Source organism: Capricornis sumatraensis, chromosome 3 (assembly GCF_032405125.1).
Source record: "Capricornis sumatraensis isolate serow.1 chromosome 3, serow.2, whole genome shotgun sequence".
Taxonomy (NCBI): Eukaryota; Metazoa; Chordata; class Mammalia; order Artiodactyla; family Bovidae; genus Capricornis; species Capricornis sumatraensis.
This window is the reverse complement of record NC_091071.1, coordinates 165,281,363-165,297,680: the sequence shown is the minus strand read 5'-3', so window position 1 is coordinate 165,297,680 and position 16,318 is coordinate 165,281,363. Positions and strand designations below refer to the sequence as shown.

General features: G+C 46.0%; 1 non-coding gene across 1 annotated transcript; it reads right to left on the bottom strand.

The window, feature by feature from the left end:
• Window positions 1-6,222: 6,222 nt before the first annotated feature.
• Window positions 6,223-6,347, bottom strand: LOC138077329 (U6atac minor spliceosomal RNA). The gene has a single exon (XR_011144776.1). It is a non-coding gene; the product is annotated as a U6atac minor spliceosomal RNA (small nuclear RNA).
• Window positions 6,348-16,318: the final 9,971 nt, after the last annotated feature.

The following is a 16,318-nucleotide window of genomic DNA, read 5'->3' as shown; positions in this document are numbered from 1 at the left end:
AGCTGTCATTTCTGGGGGAAAAAAGAACAATCAGGCAATCAACTTCATTAGTTTTTTAAAAATTATTGTGCATTATAGGTAATTTAAGGGTTTTCAAGTGTAATTGTGAATGATATGTGCTTTCCACCTGGGTGCTGACTTTTGAATTGAGCCTCCTTCTGAGACACCCACACTATAATTATGAACGTGAAAGAGCATTGCATTTCTGTGCCCCACCCCTGGACCGGAAGCCCACGAGGATTTGATTGCCTCATCTCTCATACCCATATCCAGCATGAAACCGGGCACAGAGCAGGTACTCAGTAAGTGTTTATTGAGGGAATGAATCACCTTTGCTTTCTTACTTACTGGAAGACAGACCAGAAGTGGTCTGTGTGGGTCCAGATGGCTACGGGTACTCTCACTCTTTGAGGCCAGAAGCCACTGAGGCACCCGCCTGCACCTGCTCCTTTATATGCACAAGGCAGAAGCCATGTGAGTTTGAGTTTGGATGTGTGCATATTTATTGGCTTACACATTTCTGTGACAACCAGAGGCAGTTTTCTATTTGGAGCACTTAATTTCATAACAGTTTCCTGTAGCTTCTGTAACACATTACCATAAATTTAATGGTTTAAGACAATATTTTTATCTTATAGTTGGAGGTCAGAGATCCAAAAAGGGTCTCGCAGGGGCTAAAATCAAGGTATTTACAGGGCTTGCATTTCTTCCGGAGGCTTTGGGGAAGAATCTGTTTCCTTGCTTTTTCAATCAAGCTGCATTCCTTGGCTTGTGGCCTTTCCTCCATCTTCAAAACTAGCAGCATCGCATCTTCCAGTCTCTTTCTCTGTGCTTGCCTTCTCTCCTGTGAGGATCCTTGCGACTGTATAGGCCCACTGTGATAACCCAGGATGATCTCCCCATTTTAATTTTCTTTTACAGAATTTATTTTTAATTTGAGGATAATTGCTTTACAATGTTGTGTTGGTTTCTGCCATACAACAACATGAATTAGCCATCAGTATGCATGTGTCCCTTCCCTCTTGAACCTCCCTCCCACCTCCCAGCCCTCTAGGTTGTCACAGAGCACCAGGCTGAGCTCTCTGTGTCGTACAGTGGCTTCCCATTTTGCACATGGTAATGCATATATTTCAATGCTGCTCTCTCAATTCATCCCACCCTCTCCTTCTCCCGCTGTGTTCACAAATCTATTCTCTATGTCTGTGTCTCTGTTCCTGCCCTGCAAATTGGTTCATGGGTACCACCTTCCTAGATTCCATACATATGTGTTAATACACGATATTTGTTTTTTTCTTCCTGATTTGCCTCACTCTGTATATAACAGGCTCTAGGTTCATCTACCTCACTACTCATCCACTGACTCAAATTCATTCCTTTTTATGGCAGATTAGTATTCTGTTTTATACATGTATCACAACTTCTTTACCCATTCATCTGTTGATGGACAGCTAGGTTGTTTCCATGTCCTGACTGTGGTAAATGGTGTGGCAATGAACATTGGGGTACAAGTGTCTTTTTTAAAAACATTTATTTATTTATTTTAATTGGAGGCTAATTACTTTACAATACCATGGTGGTTTTTTTTGCCATACATTGACATGAAGCAGCTAAGGGTGGACATGCGTCCCCCATCGCAAACCCCACTCCCACCTCCCTCCCCACCCCCACCTCCCTCCCCACCCCATCCCTCTGAGTTGTCCCAGCGCACTGGCTTTGAGTGCCCTGTTTCATGCATCGAACTTGGACTGGTCATCTATTTCATGTAGGGTAATACACATGTTTCAATGCTATTTCCTCAAATCATCCCACAGAGTCCAAAAGTCTGTTCTTTATATCTGTGTCTTTTTTGCTGTCTCATGTATAGGGTTGTCATTCCTATCTTTCTAAATTCCATATATATGTGTTAATATACTGTATTGGTGTTTTTCTTTCTGACCTACTTCACTCTGTATAATAGGCTCCAGTTTCATCCACCTCATTAGAACTGATTCCAATGCATTCTTTTTAATAGCTGAGTAATATTCCACTGTGTATATGTACCACAGCTTTCTTATGCATTCATCTGCCAATGGACATCTAGGTTGCTTCCATGTCCTAGCTATCGTAAACAGTGCTGCAATGGACATTGGGGTACACGTGTCTCTTTCAATTCTGGTTTCCTTGGTGTGTATGCCCAGCAGTAGGACTGCTGGGTCATATGGCAGTTCTATTGCCAGTTTTTTAAGGAATCTCCACACTGTTCTCCATAGTGGGTGTACACTGTACCACCAACAGTGTAAGAGGGTTCCCTTTTCTCCACACTCTCTCCAGCATTTATTGTTTGTAGACTTTTTGATAGCAGCCATTCTGACTGGCATGAGGTGGTACCTCAATGTAGTTTTGATTTGCATTTCTCTGACAATGAATGATGTTGAGCATCTTTTCATGTGTTTGTTAGCCATCTATATGTTTTCATTGGAGAAATGTCTGTTTAGTTCTTTGGCCCATTTTTTGATTGGGTCATTTATTTTTCTGGTATTGATCTGCATGAGCTGCTTATATATTTTTGAGATTAATTCTTTGTCAGTTGCTTCATTTGCTATTATTTTCTCTCATTCTGAAAGCTGTCCTTTCACCTTGCTTATAGTTTCCTTTGTTGTGCAAAAGCTTTTAAGTTTAATTAGGTGCCATCTGTTTAGTTTTGCTTTTATTTCCATTACTCTGGGAGGTGGGTCATAGAGGATCTTGCTGTGATTTATGTCAAAGTGTTTTGCCTATGTTTTCCTATAGGAGTTTTATAGTTTCTGGTCTTACATTTAGATCTCTAATCCATTTTGAGTTTATTTTTGTGTGTGGTGTTAGAAAGTGTTCTAGTTTTATTTTTTTACAGGTGGTTGACCAGTTTTCCCAGCACCACTTGTTAAAGGGACTGTCTTTTCTCCATTGTATATTTTTGCCTCCTTTGTCAAAGATAAGTTGTCTGTAGGTGAGTGGACTTATCTCTGGGCTTTCTATTTTGTTCCATTGATCTATATTTCTGTCTTTGTGCCAGTACCATACTGTCTTGATGACTGTAGCTTTGTAGTATAGTCTGAAGTCAGGCAGGTTGATTCCTCCATTCTTCTTTCTCAAGATTGCTTTGGCTATTTGAGGTTTTTTATATTTTATATTTCCATACAAATTGTGACATTATTTGTTCTAGTTCTATGAAAAATACCTTTGGTAACTTGATAGGAATTGCATTGAATCTGTAGATTGCTTTGGGTAGTATATGCATTTTCACTATATTGATTCTTCCAATCCATGAACACGGTATATTTCTCCATCTATTTGTGTCATCTTTGATTTCTTTCATCAGTGTTTTATAGTTTTCTATATATAGGATTTTTGTTTCTTTAGGTAGATTTATTCCTAAGTATTAAATGTGTCTTTTTGAATTACGATTTTCTTAGGTTAAATGCCCAGTAGTGGGATTGCTGAATCATATAGTAGTTTTATTCCTAGTTTTTTTAAAGAATCACCATATTGTTCTCCACAGTGGCTGTATCAGTTTACATTCCCACCAACAGGGCAAGAGGGTTCCCTTTTTTCCCCATCCTCTCCAGCATTTATTGTTTGTAGATTTTTTTTTTTTTTTGATGATGGCCATTCTGAAGAGTGTGAGGTGATACCTCATTGTAGTTTTGACTTGCATTTCTCTAATAATGAGTGATGTTGAACATTTTTTCATGTGTTTATTGGCCATCTGTATGTCTTCTTTGGAAAAATGTCTGTTTAGGTCTAAGATTCTTGATATAAACACACCTGTAAAGTTCCTTTTGCCATATAAGGTAACATTCATAGCTTCTGGGGCTTAGGACCTGATATCATTGGTGGCCATCATTCAGCCTACCCTGCTCAATTGAACAAGATGATCAATGCACATTTGGTATATTGCATCCTAAGAAAAGGAAGAACAACTGCTCTAGCAGAGAACCCACAGCACAAGATCCTGAAACTGTAAGAGAACTGAGAAAACTTGGACAAGGTATATCCAAAGTCCCTCTTCCTCCCTCAAGGCATTGCTCTTTCTGTACCTCTGAAACATTGGTAACTCCTGTCCAGCTTCTTCTGGGGATCAAAATTTTGACATTTTTTTGATAACTCCAAGGAACAATTTACAAGTTTGTTACCAAACCATAGAATCTTTTTAAAAATTTTATTGAAGTATAGTTGATTTACAATGTTGTATTAATTTCAAACAATGCAATCTTGTTTTCTACTTATCAATTAATTGAAAAAAAAAGAACTGATTGTTTTTGTTAAGCATGAACTTTGGCATCAGAAAAGCCTAGATTCAAATCTAGGTTCTGCCACTTACTAGCTGTAAACAGTAATTTTGCCTCTGTGAGGAACCTCAGATGATGTGTTTTGTTTGTTTGTTGATCTGTAAAATGGGGATAATAACAGAATCTCTACTGCAAGGTGGTTGTGACAAATAATAAGGTAAAGTATATTGTGGTTCTCAAAGTATGATTCCCAGACCAGCCACATTTAATCACCTATGAATTAGCCCCGCTTCTGACATACTGAATCTGTGACTCTTGGAATGGGACCCAGCAGTCGCAGTCTGTGTTGCAAGAGGCCTTCCGGAGGAGTCTAGTATAGATTGAATTTGAAAGCCACTGATATATATATACCAACCAGGCTCTTTATGCCTAACTATACACACACACAAACATACACACACACACAGACACACACTTGTGTATGTGCTAAGTTGCTTCAGTCATGTCTGACGCTGTGTGACCCTCTGGACTGTAGCCTGCCAGGCTCCTCTGTCCATGGGATTTCCCAGGCAAGAATACTGGAGTGGATTGCCATTTCCTTCTCCAGGGGATATTTCCAATCCAGGGATCAAACCTGCATCTCCTATGTTGCAGGAGGATTCTTTTACCACTGAGCTACCTGGGAAGTTCCAATTATATAACATACCATGTATTATATATAATAATCAACATAATTAGTATTATATATTGTATATAATTACATATATTAAATAATGTATTACCTATAATGTGCTAGGCATACAGAGTCTGGCACACACCAATTCTCATTATTGTTATCACTATTATGATAACTATTGTTATCACTATTGTTAATAGTTCCAGCACATTCTGTCTGAGATATTGAGTTGGGGATGTATCTCTTCCTATTCCTATTCTACAAACATTAGGGAGGTCTTCTAATGTGATCAGTTAGTGAGATGGGCTTCTAGCCTCTCCTTGCTCACTATTTCTCCAGACAAGTTAAGCCCTCTTGGTCACCCTGCCCATACCTGCATGCCAACTGTACGTGTATTGTGAAGACCTCTCCCCGGGTGCCTCTTTTCCAAGGTCCTTCAACTGCACTTAGGTTCTCCTCAGCTGCAGGGCAGCTCTCCAGCCCACCTAAAGTCTGACAGCCCTGAGGCGCAAGGGAGGATTCCTTCTCCAGTTTGGGACCCATGATTCTACTTGTCTGCCCAGTGTTTGGCAGCTACTTCACTGGGATGACTCACTCTGGTCTGAGGTCAACCAAAACCCCCAAGCCTTTTTCTCAGGAACTGTCTGAGCTCTAGTTGTTCGGATCACTCAGTCCTCGATGTGTGCAATTCATTTCTTAAAAATAGCATTTGCTTTTGAATTACAAAAGTAAAAATGCTTGATGCAGTAAGTTAGGAAAACACAGAGGGAAACTAATCACTGGAAATGATTATTTTTAAATGGGCTGATTTTCAAAAAATGACCCTATATTTTTGTAACCAAGGGAAAAACACCACTGTCAAGCAATTTCCATTTTGAGAGAAAAAAAAATAATTGGAGAAAGCAAAACTAATCTACCATAGGGAAATTGTGAATTCTAACATATGTAGATATCTCATCTCATACATAATTCAAATGTATAATAATATAAACTCATCTCCCAGAGACTACCATTGCTAATATTTTTGATATAGCCTCCAGGCCTTTATGTTTAACATTCTGTATTTTTAAACTTAAATCTAGGTCTAAACTCAGAAATGGACCTGGCTCAGATTCTGGGTTTTGTATTTATTGGTTGTATCACTTTGGACAATTGATTTAAACTCTTTTTTTTTTTTTTTTGGTAGTTTGATTTTTTTATTCTTAATTTTTTAAAAAGTTTATTTATTTTAATTGGAGGCTAATTACTTTACAATATTGTATTGGTTTTGCCATACATCAACTTGAATCCGCCAGGGGTGAAAAACAGTGGTTAGATGCCACGAAGTAGGTGGCAATGCCTTAACCGTATGCTGTTGTCAGGCCGGAGAGCCTCTTCCATCCTTGTCAAGGGAAGTGCTAACCTTCTCTCCTTTCTTACAACACTGATTTAAACTCTTGAAGCCTCAATTTTCTCATCTGTAAAATGAAGGTGATAATCTCTACTTCCCAGGATTGTGATAAAGGTGAAAATTAATGGAAATAAAGCACATAGTTGTTGTTTTAGTTGCTAAGTTGTGTCCCACTCTTTTGCGACCCCACAGACAGCATCCCGCCAGGATCCTCTGTCTATTGGATCTCCCAGACAAAAATGCTAGAGTGGGTGGCCATTTCCTTCTTCAGGGGATCTTCCCCACCCAGGGATCAAACTCGCGTCTTCTGTGTTGGCAGGCGTATTCTTTACCGCTGAGCCGCCAGGGAAGCCAAAGTGCACAGTAAGAGACTGCAAAGAGCTTATATTTGGGTTGTTACTATTGCTAACCCCACCTGGCCAGTTGTTGCTCCCTTCCTGATCCGGGTGGGACACCACTCCTCTCTGTAGCCTTGCCTGGATGCTCTTACACATGACGCTTCTTCACTGTTTCCTTGCTGCCTTGAGCCCATCCTTTACAGTACCAGACACACGCTGCCGTGCCCCTTGCACTGCTAAATTCCTCCAGGTCAGAGATTGTGTCCACCTTGTGCATTTCTGTGTCCCCAGGGTTCAGAAAAAGGCGTGATCCAGTTTGGCTGTCCGGAAGAGTCTAGTGAGAGAATTAGAAGGGGGTTAAGAATTTGCCGAGGAAGTGCATGAATAAACATCAGGGAGGTTGAATGAAAGAATGGATGAGTGTATGAGTCAGTAACTGCTGGCGACAACTACCAGCCAGACCTTCTTTCTTCTAGGGGGAGAGAACCTTTCGTCACCCAAGGTGGGCCTCCGCAGGTAAAGGGGCAGAGCTTCGGCCTGGCCCCGCCCCTTACACCTGTCGCACCGCTGGGGGTGGAGCCTTTCAAGTCTCTGTGCTTGGCGTATAGGGGGAGGGGCGGGGGCAGGGCTGGAAGGCTCAGGGAGGCCAGCGGGGGCTGGAGGAGCTACCGGCGCCCAAAGAGGATGGGGTCGGAATCTTTCCACCCACAGAGGTGGACGGATTTCAGCACACCCGGCTCCCACAGTCTGCGGCCCCACCGGAGGCGTGAGCTCCGGAAGGGCCGAGAAGCTGAGGCCTTAGGGATGGGAGGCGGCAGGCGGCAGCCCGGGTATCAGGGTACAAGCCTGGCAGGTGGTTCCTGCCGCCAAGTACGACCCCAGCCAGTTAGTTCACTTGTGTGTGAACTTCGCTAAGTCAAGTCTCCTTTCCTGCTCCTGTTTCCCCAATCCCGGGGGCTTCCGCTTTGGAAACGACGGGTGAGGCTTCGCTCTTTCACAGGCAACTTCCAAAAAAGTCTGCGAAAGCTAAACAGAACTCAGAACCTGATGCTCTGCTGATACACTACTGAGCAGAGCCTTAGGAGGAACAACCTGCTCAGTCAGACGGAAAAGTCGTTATTACTCAGAGCTCCTTCCTGCTTTCACTTTCCTTACCTGGAAAAGGGCCATTGGTAATAATTGTTCCACGACGCGGGCTGGCTGTGAGGATCAAGTGAGCTCTTTGTGTGAGGGCTTTGCAACAGTGGGAGTGTGTGACTCTTCCTATCAGAGAGTGGCTAGCTTCAGGCCGGGCCCAGCCTGGGGCCAACCTGGCACACACCCTCTGTGGCCGTGGGAGAGGTAAGAGGGCCTCCTGGGACATTCCTGAGCCCAGCGTGGCCTAGTCCCTCTGTGTTGAGAAGAGCCTGGCTGGCCTCAGGGCCTGTGGGGAAGGGAGTTTTTAGAGAAGGAAATGGTTGTGGTGAGACAGGATGATGGAGCAACTTCTCTCGGGGATCTGAGTGGAAAGCCCCTCGCTCCTGGTGCGCTCTCATGGTGGGATGTGGGGTGAGTGTGGGGGCCAGGCCCATCCTCCTCACCGCCAGAAAGTACCTGGTGTTCACCAAGTGCTGAGGTAGGGCAACAGCAGGTCTCAGCTGACAGAACTTGGGGCCAGCCCCTTGCCGTCTCTGGGCCTCAGAATCTTCGTTTCCCCAGAGACGTTTCCCACGGTCACCCAGAGGCTGCTCCCACCACCCTTCGAGCCTCTATCCTGCCACTCTATGGGACAGCCCAGGGAAATAGCCATTGACCTTAGACTCTGATTTTCTGGGTGACGGGAGGTTGTTTCCCCCTCCCTGGGTCTCAGTCTGCAGAGTCAAGTTGCATCTGGTTCCGCAGTGGCATCATCTTGAACCAAAGATACAGTGGCCAAGACAAGTATTTTGGAAACTGGGCTTGAGGACCATAGAAAGGCTCAGTTCTGTGGAGAGATGAAAAAACACTCAGGATGTTTGGAGGGCTTGATCACTATTTACTGAGTAGCTTGGAAAAGACCCAACCTTCCTGTGTTTCTACTTCCTCATGGGCAAAATGGGGACCTTCCCCTCTGGGCCTCTTATTCTTTCTCTGTAAGGTAGGAGGCAGATGGGCTCCAAGTGATTCTCTTCCCAGCTGTGACCCCAGGCACACACCTCACTTCCCTGTGTCTTAGTTTCTTCATCGGCCCAATGGGCATTAACCCCACCCCTCAGAGTGGGGAGGGGTAAATATGGTGAACAGGGAAGAAAGTGGACTCTGATGTGGGTAGAGTCTGGCTTCATCTCTCCTACTCCCTGGGGAATCTGGCAATGCTGTTTCCATGGTGCTTGCTGGGAGTGACCTTTTTTTTTTAAGAATTAAAAAAAATTATATATTTGGCTGTACCGGTTCTTAGTTGCAGCATGTATAATCTTTTTTAATCTTTGTTGTGGCATGCAAATGCTTTCTTAGTTGCAGCATGTGGGATCTAGTTTCCTGACCAGGGATTGAACCCAAGCACCCTGCATTGGGAGCTTGGAGTCTTAACAACTGGACCACCAGGGAAGGTCCTTGAAGTGACTTCTGGAATCATCTCTCTGAGGATCTGTTACAGACCCGCAGTGGCTCTCCACTGCCAGAAAGGAATCAAGGACCAATCTCGGCCTCCATTCCAAACCTCCTACCACTCATACCTAATTCTTCCTGCTCTCCAAGACATACCAACAGCCTTCCCCAAACAAACCTTTTACTTTTCCTTCTCCAGACCTTTACTCATAATTTCAGGGTCCCCGCTGTGTTTGTCATCTTCCCTTTAGATTTGCACTTCTTCCAGCTGTCCTTTAAATTAGGGAAGGATACCCCCATGTACCCAGGAGCTGAAGCCTGGAATCTGTCATGTTTTATCCTCAGCTTCTTTTCTCTTACCACCCCCCTTTATCCTAGCCCCAGCCCATGAAGATTCGGTTCTCTGTGTCTCTCATAGGTACTCCAGGACATTACTGAGTAGCCGGCATACAAACCTTTTCTATGCTAGGCCCTGTGCTCACTTTGGAGGCACAGAGGTGGGTCCATCTTTATTCCTTAGGGGTTCCAGGCTGGTGGGGAGAGAGTCACGTAACCACTCTCTTGGACTTGCCTCTGCTATTCCTTTACCATCTGAGCCCCTACACGGTAGAACACAGTGAGACCTATAAACATGGGTTGACAAGAACTGAATTGGCTCAGTGGGGAATCCCGTTGGATCTCTGTTTTGCCATCTGCATAATGGTGTGGAACTGATTTGAAGAAGGGGAGATTGGGGGCTTTTCCAGTTCCAACAATCTTGAAAGCAATGACTCTCTAGGTCAGGGAGCAGAGGGTGGGAAGGGAGACAGAAGCACAGCTGTTTAGACATCTGATGCGAGCAGAGGAGGTCCTGCTCCTGCTGGCCAGTTCCTTTGGAGCCCCAGCCCCCTTGCCCTCTCCTGGTCGCCCAAGAGGGCATAGAGCCCTTTGTAAAGCCTTGCCTAAAACAGAGAAGCTGTTGTTTAGTCCTTCCCCAAGCCCCGCTTGGTTATCTCTGGCTGGCCCATGGCCTGACCTGGCTGGTAACTGGCTGCTTCTTTCCAGCTGGCATGAGGCTGGAGATCAGGCTGGGAAAGGAGAGCCCTGGATCTCTGCCCAGAGGCTGCTGCAACAATGGGTTCTCAAGTCAGATAGTCCTGGGATCGAACCTGAGCCCTACCACTATTTAGGTGTGAGGCTGTGATAATTTTATGTGGCAATTTGACTGGATCACAGGGTGTACAGATAGCTCCAGACTTGGACTAGAACTAAGCCATTAGCTCCCCTGGGCCTCCAGTTTGCTGGTTCACCCTGCAGATCCTGGGACTTGCTGGCCTCCATAACTGCACAAGCCAATTCTTTATAAAAAACAGTCTTCTATATATGTGTGTGTGTGCTAAGTCACTTCAGTAGTGTCTGATTCTTTGTGACCCCCATGGACTGTAGCCCACCAGGCTCCTCTGTCCATGAGATTCTCCAGGTAAGAATTCTGGAGTGGGTTGCTATGCCCTGTTCCAGGGGATCTTCCCTACCCAGGGATTGAACTTGCATCTCTTTATATCTCCTGCATTGGCAGGTGGGTTCTTTACAACTAGTACCACCCAGGAAGCCCCATATATGTGTGTGTGTGTGTGTATATAATAAATCTTTTATAGATATAAGTATAAATATTTACTTATAAAAATATAAGTGTGGCAATATACATATCTCCTATTAGTTCTGTTTTCCTGGCTTTGAGCAATTTGCTTCCTCACTCTAAGTCTCTATTTTGAAACTTGTGAAGAATCGAAATAATCATTTCTTGCTTAAGTACCACTTCCCTACTTTAGAAGTTTTGTTATTTACTGAAAAGAACTCCAAATCTTCTTGGTAAGCTTTTCAGCACTCTTTGCCCTGCCATGACTCCCTTGGACTGCAAGCAGATCCAACCAGTCCATCCTAAAGGAGATCAGTCCTGGGTGTTCATTGGAAGGACTGATGCTGAAGCTGAAACTCCAATACTTTGGCCACCTCATGTGAAGAGTTGACTCATTGGAAAAGACCCTGATGCTGGGAGGGATTGGGGGCAGGAGGAGAAGGGGACGACAGAGGATGAGATGGCTGGATGGCATCACCTACTTGATGGACATGAGTTTGAGTGAACTCCGGGAGTTGATGATGGACAGGGAGGCCTGGTGTGCTGCAGTTCATGGGGTCGCAAAGAGTTGGACAAGACTGAGCAACTGAACTGAACTGAACTGAACTGAACTGACTGCCTTGCCAAGACTCATTTGCCCATCCCTGACTGGACTCTCTGGCTCTAGCTGGATGCCATTTCCTCTCCAGGCCCCCTGCCTTTGCACCAGCTGTTCCTGCCTTTGAAATGCACATCTTCTCTTGTCTACTTGGTAAACTCTCACACCTCCCTCAGGGCCCATCTCCAAGGTGTCCTCCTCTCAAGACCTTCTCTTTCTCCCTTAGGAGTTGTCTGTACCCTCACAGCGCCCAGCACACCCTGTGGCTGTCACACTAACCATGTCATATTGATCTGTGTGTCTGTCTACCCAGACTGTGAGCCCCTCAGAGGCATGATGTTAAACCACTCATCTCTGTACCAAACAGAGTGGTGTTTTCCCCTTGTTTATGTCAGTTCAACGTTTTTCAGTTTACCAAGTACTTTCAGATCCATGATTTTACTTATTTATTTGGCTGTGTTGGGTCTTTGTTGCAGCATGCAGGATCTTTAGTTGTGGCATGTGGGATCTAGTTCCCTGACCAGGGATTGGACCCAGGCCCCCTGCATCTGCAATGCAGCTTCTTAGCCACTGGACTACCAGGGAGGTCCCAGGCCCACGATTTCACTTAAACTCCTAGCAAAGCAGGGAAGGAGGCAGAGTCAGGACGAAGGTCTCCAGTTCATCCCACCTCCCCAGACAAGGCTTTTTCAGAAAAGAGTAGGCAGTAGGGGCTGGTTATATGGCTTCTAAGTCCTGCTGCTCAGCAGGAGCTGGAAAGGCAGGGCCAGCTGGGTGGTGGTGGCGGGGGGTGGGGGTGGGGTGGAGGTGAGGGGTGGGGGTGGGGCGGGGGGGGTGGCGGCGGGGGGGTGGGGCGGGGGGGGTGGGGGGGGTGCAAGGGCAGATGGAGGCCCCAGAACAGGATAAGTTCTGATTCCAGACGTGTCCTTCTCTAAGGGAATTTGGATTTAATTTCTCCATCTTCATTCTCTTTGGCACCATAAGATGAAGCTCTGAGGGCCAGTGTGGAGCATAAGACCATCAAGGAGTGCATGCTCTGGGGATGAAAAGAACTGAAGAAACTCCGTAGATACACAGCAAATATATGCGAACACTTCAGCTGTTACCATGATTCTGACAAGTGATCTGTTATTGTTTGAACCCCGTCACCAGGGTCCACAGTATTCAAAGACTCCTCATTAAAACCCCCAAAAGATCCATCTGTAATGGTCTAGAGGTCTTCCCACTGGGACCCAGAGGCCCCTGAATGGGGATGATATCCCCTTGGGATCCAAAGATACTCATCCCTCTTCAGGGCTTGAGGGCCCTGTGCTCCAGGGCTTAGAGCTTCCTATAGTTTACAGGTCTTTCTGAAGGTGGTGCCTGCATGCCCTAGAGGCCTGTCCAGCCCTTGCTTATACTCCATTTCATTCAGCAGCAGTTCCGTTTGAAACATCAAGGGCAGAAAGAATCATGGTCCAAGTGTTTGCTCTGAGCTCAGGGCTACCAGTGAGGGAGGTTCCTGGGCACACTAAGCCCAGGAACATGGGCTTAGCACGGGGCTGCCCCAGAGTTCAAAATATTTCTTAGCAGCTCTCATGTCCCTCAAGGAAGTTGTTTTCCAGGAAAGCCCCTTGGGTGTCTGTCATTCCAGGGATTGTCTGGTGCAAGGCAAAGCTGGGAAAGACAGCGTTGAATTTCCTCTATGATCTCATCGGGTATCTCAGAGCCCAGACATGTGGGTTCTTGCCCTAGATCTGACTCGCTGTGTGGACTTGAGTGAGTCACTTGGACTTCCTAGGTTTCAGCTTGCCTCTAAATGGGCAGGTGGGCCCTACCTCAGGGAGGATCCAGCAAGATCAAAGATATGGAAATTCTTTACTGGTGACATCTGAATAATTTGAGAAAAATCCTGATGGGAGGAGGACTGTGAGAAGTAGACCTGGAGTCAAACCCCCTTTGTGAACAGAGGACCTGGGACAAGTCATCTGGGACTTGGTAACATTCTCCCCACTCCTGCTTCAATGAGTAGTAAGCCAGCAACTCTGCATCCTCAGGCTCAGATGGCAACATGACCTCCTCAGGAATGCCTTCTCTGTCTGCCCAGAGAGGTCAGCTCCCTCTTAGAAAGTTCTCCAGCTACATGTATTTTTCATTTATTTATTAATTTAGTTTTTACATTTTGAATTAATTTTATTGTTTTTTGTTGCAAAAATTTTTTCACTATGTTTTTTAAATCAGAGGATAATTGCCTTACAGTGTTGTGTTGATTTCTGCCATACGACAACTCAAATTAGTCATAATTATATATATCTCCTTCCTCTCAAGCCTTCCTCCCCCTGCCCATCCCAGCCTTGAATTAATTTTTAAAATTGGATTATGGTTGCTTTATAATATTGCATTAGTTTCTGCTGTATAGCAAAATGAGTCAGTTATACATACAGGTATATCCCCTTTTTTTTCAAGGTTCTGTTCCCATATAGGTCACTACAGAATATTGAAGAGGTCCCTGTGCTATTCAGTAGGTAATTAGTTACCTGTTCTATATATAGTAGTGTGTGTATGTCAGTCCCGATATCCCAATTTATCCCTCCCTTCCTTTCCCCTCTGGTATCCAGATTTGTTTTCTACATCTGTGACTCAACTTCTGTTTTGTAAATAAAGTTCATTTGCATCATTTTTAAAGATTCTATGTATAAGTGGATGTTATATGATAGTTGTCTTTCTCTGACTTACTTTACTTAGTATGGCAACTTCTAGGTCCGTCCATGTTGCTACAAATGGGATCATTTTCATTCTTTTTTTTATGGCTGATGTGTTTTTCTAAACAACCAAAACAACAGTAAATAATTAATTATCAGCATGCTCCCCTGTTTAGCATTTGTTCTCCCAGCCAGACGGTGAGCTCCTGTCTGGCCCCTTCTCCAGAGATTACCATGGGGATTGACCCACAGGTGCTTTAAGCTGTTTCTGCATCCCCTGGGAGCTTTGAGCCTCAGCTGCCTCACTGGACTGCCAAGGAAACCTAGTAGAGGATGAAGCTCCCAAGGATGATGTGCTTGAGATAATTGGGCTGCTCTGTGAAGAGCTTTGTCTGAGATTGGAGGGGATGGAGTGCCCTGAACAGGAGGGCAGGGTGACTTTTGGCCTTGGAAGGGAGGAGGAACCAGCCAGAGCCCCAGAGTTCTGAGCCCCAGAACCCGGCCTGGGCCTCCAGAGGCTCCCTCCCAGCTGCCCACGAGGCCTGTGTGTGGGCTCTGCTCCTTCTGGCCAAGGAACCTTCACGAGGAACTCAGTGCAGCCCTGTGCTGCCTCCCACCTGCCCCTTCAGCCCCATCTCCTTGGACACATACACACTCCCCTCCCCACCACCCGCCTCGTGATGCTCACCTTTTCCTCAACAGACGAGTCTTTTCTGCCTCCAGGCCTTTGCACAGGTTGTTGCCTCAATAGGAACGCACCCCACCTCCTTCTCGGCCTGGAAGATGCAAGACAGTGCAGTTCCCTGTTCTTATTTGGAGGCCCTCCAGGTCTCTGCAGGCAGTCAGCTGCTCCCTCCTTGGAGCCCCCCAGATCCCCTTAGGTATCCTTCTCTCTGTGCAATACAGTACCTACCACACTGGGCTGTAATTGATTTTACTGTCTGTCCCCCAGTCCCACGACTAGCTGGGAACCGCTTGGAGGCAGGAGTCAGCTCAGACCTGCTCTGTGGCCTCAGTACAGAGCACAGGGCCTGGCACCAAGGAGAGATCCTAAGTAACGTGAGGGTCAGCTTTCCTGGCAGGAGAGATGACCCTGTGGTACTCCCAGTGCCCTGCCCATCACAGGCCATGTAAGGAAGGAAGGACAAGGCCAGGGGCAAGTTTTACTCATGCACCTTCTAGGAAACTGAGGCCCAAGGAGGGGTAGGGATTTGCCCAAGATTCCATAGCACATCAGTGACCAAGCTGGGGCTCCTAATGCTGGGTCCCAAGCTATGGGTTCTAGCAGCCTTGCACAGTGTCCTGGCTTTAAGCCAGGGTGTCTGGAGGCCCCTGGGGCCCAGGTCCTGCAGCTGCCCAGGCCACACTGGCTCAGCCGTTCTGGCTGGGCTGTCGGCCAACTGCAGCACGAGGCTCTGGATGCCTCTGCCAAAGGTCACTGTCAGCAGTTTGGGGAGGTGGCCAGGTCACTTCCCTCTGAGTGGCTTGGATATAGCAAGGCCTGGAGCAGTGTCTCCACTGGACTCTGGGCTCTGGGGATGGCCTTCCAGCTGGACAGTATCCTCCTTGCCGGCCTGATTAGAACTTGATTAAACCTGAGGTAAGAGTCCAAAGTTGAATATGCACTCGGCAAACCTCATTAGCATAGCATTATTATTATTGCTGTGATGCTAGTGAGAACCCATATAGCACAGAAACTGAAAGCACAGGCCCTGAAGTGTGCCACCAGGGTGCAAATCCAGGCTTCACCACTTACCAAGCAAGGTACTTAACTTCTTTACCCCTCAGTTTTTCAGTCTTTGAAAGAGGGTCCTGGGAGAATGGGATCTGTATAAGGTAATTAGAATGGAGCCGAACAGAGTGATGACTGAGTGTTAACAGTACTGAGTGGCCTAAATCCCTGGACTAACATAGCAGCTTCCTCCCAGGCTTCTATATGCCCTCTCCCATCTACATTAAAACGCAAACTGGGACTTCCCTGGCTGGGGCCCGGTGGTTAAGACTCCATGCTCTTAGTGCAGGGAGCCCAGGTTTGATCCCTAGTCAGGGAACTGAGATCTCGAATGCCTCACTGTTGGGCCTAAAGAACAGAATCCCTCAAACTGACCATGTCACTCTGTCCGTGTTTGAAGGTCTTCAATAACTGGCTCGAGGATGCGCATGTGTCTAAACTCCTTGACATGAGGGTGAGGTCTGCTGCTCCTGAGC